The sequence below is a fragment of the Triticum dicoccoides genome, chromosome 2B (genome assembly GCF_002162155.2).
Source record: "Triticum dicoccoides isolate Atlit2015 ecotype Zavitan chromosome 2B, WEW_v2.0, whole genome shotgun sequence".
In the NCBI taxonomy this organism is placed as follows: domain Eukaryota; kingdom Viridiplantae; phylum Streptophyta; class Magnoliopsida; order Poales; family Poaceae; genus Triticum; species Triticum dicoccoides.
Window position 1 is genome coordinate 292,590,973 of NC_041383.1, and position 3,412 is coordinate 292,594,384.

A 3,412-nucleotide genomic window follows, 5' to 3' on the forward strand; every position below is an offset into this window, starting at 1 on the left:
GGGCGCGGGGGCACCACGTGGCAGCTCCTGGTTCGCCGGGGGCGGCGGGCGGACGCGTCCGGCTCCGTCCGGACGTGTCCGGCGGCGCGGAGAGGAGCGGGGCTAGGGTTAGGGCGATTCATCCGCGAATTTTGGGGGAGAGGCTAGTTTTATAGGTAGAGGGAGCTAGGAGAGTCCAAATGAGGAGCGGTTTTCGGCCACGCGATTGTGATCGAACGACCGAGAGCATAGAGGGGAGTTAGATGGGTTTTGGGCCAGTTTGGAAGGGGTGTTGGGCTGTAAAGAGAGAGGGGCTTTACGGTTACCCGGTTAACCGTTGGAGTATCAAACGACCTCCAAATGGCACGAAACTTGACAGGCGGTCTACCGGTGCTATACCAAGGCCACTTGACAAGCCTTGGTCCATTCCGAGAACGTTTAACACCCACTCACCACGAGAGACAAAAGGGGAACGCCGGAGGACATAGGAGCGTCGGATTGCGAAACGGACAACGGGGAAAATGCTCGGATGCATGAGACGAACACGTATGCAAAATGAAATGCACATGATGACATGATAAAATGCAACACGCAAGGAAATGACATGGCAACAACGACGAATAACTGGTAGACACCTGGCGTATCGGATCCGGGGCGTTACACTTGAGGAAGGTCTTCAACGAACAACCGGTAGGATTTGAAAGAATGAATGAATTGATATGATGACAAAGGAAGAGGAATGCTGAAGGAAGCACCGTAAGAACTCAAAAATGACTGATCAAAGAGAATGAATCACCGGGAAGAATTAGAAGAACAAATATGGTTGAGGATATTTAGATGCAAAAGAACGAAGAGATAATGAGCTGAAAAAAGAATACCTGATAGATGCACCGAGATAATTGGATAACGATAGTTGGAATGTGAGGACGAATAATTCTTCTGGAATGATGGCCTGCAGTGAAACGAAACAGAAAACAATTTCTGAAATACTCTAGATGGGCGAGGAAAGAATTTCTGACAAACGGAATATCTTGATAGGATAACAAGAAGCTGGAACCGCGAATCTTCGAGAGAATGAATAAGATTTAGAGGAAAACACTTCCCCGGACTTTGAATGTAGAGAATGACGACAAGAAACACCACCAAAATTGTTGAGATACTCCGGATGAATGAAAATAGGAAAGGTTCAACCAACAATGAAAATAATTTGGAAACTATCTTGGGGAAGGCATGTGACTGATGGAATCCATTCTTGCATCACACTTTGAAAAGATTTGGGTATAGCTCCAGGATAATTAGAAAAGTTAGGTAAGATCCTGGGAACAGACATGTGGGTTAGGGCCCACTAAAAAGAAAACACTGTTGAAAAAGGATTTTTGAAGAGATAGATGATGCACCGGAACAATTAAAATATTTGAATGAGGTGATAACCACGAATTAATTGGAACACAGACGAATCTCCTAAGATGTCTTCCGCACTCAGGAATGATTTAATAGCGAGAGGCGAACGGGCAAGAGGAAACATTTGATCAAAGGAAGAATATGAACAACCCTAAAAAAACTTGAATTGAGTCCACTTGAAAAGAAAAAGCGATGAAAAATGTCGAACGAAACGAGGATTCACCGGTTGAAATAATTGAGGGAAGACTGAAGAAGCTCCGCACGAAAGAGACTCAGGCTCCAGGAAGAAGAGGGGTGGGGGGCTGAAAAAACAAATGCAACTTGGAAGGGAGAACCGATGAATAACTTGCAGAGAAAACACTGGTTGAAATAATTGAGGAAAGAATGCAAAGGCTTCGCACGAGTCGGATGGATACTCGATTACGGACTCCGACTCTGAGAAGAAAAAGGGGTGGGCAGATGCGAAAAAGAAAACAACTACAGACAACATTGTTTCTCTTCAGACGACGTTGCTTGCACGTCCGACAAAGAGCTGAGGATTGATCTTGCAAAAACAAAGAGGGTCGAATCGACTTGACGAGAAATGCACCAGTTGAACAAAGAATAGACAATGAATGAAAACACCAACACGGTCCAAAACAAAATTTGAAGGGGAATAGGCGTAATTCAAAACACCTATGTCAAGATTCCTCACTAGAGCGACGAAGGGGCTGAGGAGTAAAAAGAATTCCTTCTCTCCCATATAACTAGGTTCCGAAAACAGTTTTCTTCTGGACTCGACAACGGCCAAACTACGATCAATCAAGGGGGCTCCTATGGTCGGTCAAGGCTCTGATACCAACTTGTCATGCCCAATATGCGACCCTATCCTAAAGGAACTCGAAGGTCCCACCATGGATAGAAGTGCATATTGGAGACGCTTTTGCAAGGTGGATATCATTACATCATACCATTACATAATAGTTGGGGATACATACAAAAAGGCATAAAATGACACATGAATGCAACAACATCATACATAAAAGCAACATCTGACTACAGATGAAACACAAACAGAAACTCAAACGACATCCACCCAGCTAGCCTAGGCTGCCGACCAGGAACCTATCCCCTGATCAAGGAAGAAGCAAAGAAGAACTCCAAAACAAGCAAACATCGCTCTCACGTCATGATCATCGCATTACCTATACCTATAACTATTGTTGTAGTAATTTGTGAGCCACGAGGACTCAGCAATCCCATTACCATGGGCATCAAGACTAGCAAAGCTTAATGGGTATGGAATGGAAAAGTGGTGAGGTTGCAGCAACGACTAAGAAATGTACGGTGGCTAACTTACGAGTACAAGAATAAGATGAGAAGCTACGCAAACGGTCGCAATCTAGTAATGATCAAGAAGTGGTCCTGAACTACTTACGTTCAAACATAACCCCACAATGTTCTCTTCTCTACCCACTCGAAAAGGGACCATCACGGTTACGCACGCGGTTGGGTATTTTAATTCGAATATGGTGTCAAGTTCTCTACAACCGGATATTAAAAACTCCCCATCTTCCACGTAACCACGGGCACAACTTTCAAAAGATCAAACCCTGCAGGGGTATCCCAACTTAGCCCATTACAAGCTAACGACCCGCAGAGACAATCCTCCATCACAGGACATCCGATCAGACTCGGGATCCCAGTGCACAAGACATTTCGACAATGGTAAAACAAAACCAGCAAGACCGCCTGAATGTGCTCGTTCTCAGGGCACACCGGATGAAACAAGCTACGAGTAAAACTAGCCCTCGAGGTTCCCCGAGGTGGCCCCGCAGGTTGCTCAGTTTGGACCAACACTTAGAGGAGCACTGGCCCGGGGGTTGATTAAGAAATACTAGGGGTCTGGAGAAAATCGCCAATTTAAATTTTAGTTGTTATTAGGAAAATGGTAAAACCAAGGTTGGGCTTGCTGGAGAAGGTTTATTCAAAGCGAACTATCAAGAGGGCCGCATACCCATCACCGTGTTAGGGACGCAAAATCAAGGAACAT